This window comes from Tenrec ecaudatus, chromosome 17 (assembly GCF_050624435.1).
Source record: "Tenrec ecaudatus isolate mTenEca1 chromosome 17, mTenEca1.hap1, whole genome shotgun sequence".
NCBI classification, from domain to species: domain Eukaryota; kingdom Metazoa; phylum Chordata; class Mammalia; order Afrosoricida; family Tenrecidae; genus Tenrec; species Tenrec ecaudatus.
Window position 1 is genome coordinate 69,367,863 of NC_134546.1, and position 2,811 is coordinate 69,370,673.

At 45.8% G+C, this 2,811-nt stretch overlaps 1 pseudogene; it reads right to left on the reverse strand.

The window, feature by feature from the left end:
* Window positions 1-2,318: 2,318 nt before the first annotated feature.
* LOC142430941 (ATP synthase F(0) complex subunit f, mitochondrial pseudogene) lies at window positions 2,319-2,588 on the reverse strand (annotated as a pseudogene).
* Window positions 2,589-2,811: the final 223 nt, after the last annotated feature.

Sequence of the window (2,811 nt, forward strand, 5' to 3'; positions counted from 1 at the left end):
TGACATTTATGACTATATGCCCACCGGTCCTGGGGTTCCAGGAACTGCCCCTCCTAGCCTGAAGTCTATTTTTGCTGCTCCTCAGGGGTTTTATGGCTTGGCTTGGTTCCCGTTGCTGACCTGTTCTGTTCCCTTATTGGTTCACCACACTGTGGAGGGAGGTGGCGGTCAGACCAGGCTCACTCCACACCATGTATCCCCAGTATGGTCCTCTGACGATGTACTCTCCAGCAAGGGGATATCATGTCTCAAGCTGATGTTGGCCTTACAGTCTTCTCTTTGTGTCTGGGCATTCGTTGTTAATCCCATTCATTCTAATATCTCCAAAAACACACACACATAATTAAAAAGACATAATTAAGCTAAAAACCTGTATAAGTAATTGATTTGCTTTCATTGGTAATTATGCCCTGTGATGATGTTGTAGTGCCCTCTTAGTATTCATAAATTACAAACGTGAAAAATTTAAGCAATCCACACTGAAAGGAGAGAGAAAGAGAGATAGGTGAGAGAGAGAGAGAGAGAGAGAGAGAGAGAGAGAGAGAGAGAGAGAGAGAGAGATTGATAGAGAGAGAGACTATAAAATTAAGGGGTGGTTCTGGTTGAACAATGCATACTGAAGTTTGACAATATTTTATTTACTGATTAAAAACCTTGTTTGATAAATGAGATTAACAGGAAAAGAGTGTCATCAAGTATTACATTTTATAATGCAAGAAACACGCAGATCATGATGCTAAGCTCTGGATTTTGGGTGAGCCCTTATTTTATGGTAAATATTATACATGGTCTCTTACTTCACTTGGCTTTCGAATCCTCTCTGCATACATTTTAGATTCTTGTTTGCTAATATTTTCATGTGTTTGCCTGTGTACATGTGTGTCAGTGTGTACAAGGTGTTCCTAGAACTGCCAAGTGTTTCCTAAGATCACCTCCCACAGCAACTTCACCCAATCCACCCCGGGTTTATTCTGCCTACATCTGGACCAGTGGTTCTCATCCTGTGGGTGGCGACCCCTTTAGGGGTTGAATGACCCTTTCACATCGTTCTCCTGATGCATAACAGTAGCAAAATGATAGTTATGAAGTACCAATGAAAATAATTTTATGTTTGGGAGTCGCCACAACATGAGGAACTGTATTAAAGGGGCATGGTCTTAGGAAAGTTGAGAACCCCTGATTTTCTGGACTCACCAAAGGACAGATATTCCAATAAGGAAGGCTCCTGGAGTATAAATTATATCTACTTAATAATGATGCTGAAGTATTACAGGTGATTACCCTTTAATCAGTCTCTTGCCTTCCCTCCTTTATTTCCCAGCTCCTGCTCAGGATCCAGGTGAGCCTGGACGCAGATAATTCAAGGTGCTGAAATTGGGGCAGTAGTGGATTTCAGATCAGAGTGGATCATCCTTGCTTGGATGTTTTGTGCTTCCTGGAAGGTAAACGTACCTGGGACCTGGGCATGTGGACCTATTACACACCAGATACCCTCAGCTAGTAGGTATGTAAGACAGGCTCAGGGAGGAACTAGCCTTTTGCCTCCGGAAGGCCCTGGGGTTGAGCTCAACGATATTCAGCCTGTGCTAACACGCTGACTCTGAAACCTCCACTAATGGCTTCTTAGTTGCTGATTTGTCCACATCCGGGCCTCACTTTCATTCCAGGGTATATTTAGATATTCACACGCCCAGGGTGCCTGGTCAGGATTTAACCAATTAAGTCAGCACGGGGTTGGCCTATTGTTGTTATCACGAGTAACTCTTTGAGGACGTTTACTTCTCCATGAGTGGAGAGCCCAGTGTGCACTGAGAGGGAGTTCCTGGCACTGGACCCACAGGATGTCCCTGGGATTAACATCATTACACTTAATGTGTGAAGCTGCAGCTCCTACTTGAAGTATGTCTTGTGAGGTTTAGTGGTTGGTTTACTGGAAACTCAAGTAGTCACAGACCCAAATATTTTAGGGTTAGAAAGGTATACTACATCTTCCTCAGAGCCCTTAAGTCTGAGGAAAAAGTCCAATGTTGTGAAAAATGGAGATCATGGTTCCAATATAAGCACTTTTAATTTGATACGACCTCCATCTCTAGTGACATGAGGGTCCCTGGGAAAGAGGGAATGGAGGGGATCAGAGGTAGAATAACCACTAATTTATTTGTTTCATTAAACATGGTTTCACTACATCTTTTTTTTTCTTTCAGGCCTGCACCTTTTATAGGGCACATTCTCAAAGGCTCTTGCCGGGTGGAGGGGAGGGGGTGGTGGCAAGGCAAGTGGCCAGACCAGGAAAGCAGGCCGCCCTCACGGCGGCATTCTCAGTGGTACTTCCTTAACCACCGCTCGTGTTTGAGCTCCTTGTAGGATAGGCAGTAGCTGAAAACCACATAGGCCGCCAACACCATGGACAGGCCTGCGACGCTCCCCTTCCTCACGTTGACATACTTGCTATAATACTGATCATAACCTCTCCGAAAGGCGCCGACAATGCCCGTCGGGGTGAAGTCCCGCATCAGCACCCAGCTGGGCAGCTCCGAGATCCTGACATCCAGAAGCCGCTTCTCCTTCAGGGTCACGTGGGACGCCATCTTTCAGTTCTGGGTGTCCACTGCGCTTGGCCGCGCGGGTGCTGCTGGGTCGGTTTCACTACATCTTTGAGGGAGAAACCAGGATACGCTGTGACCTGCAACTTAGTGAGTGAGTACTTGAGCTCTTGGTCACCTTGGTTATTGGGTAACACATCCCAGCATATGTCTAATAGCAGAGAAGGCTCCCTGAGTGTAGGACACAGTAGAGCGGAAGAACACGAGT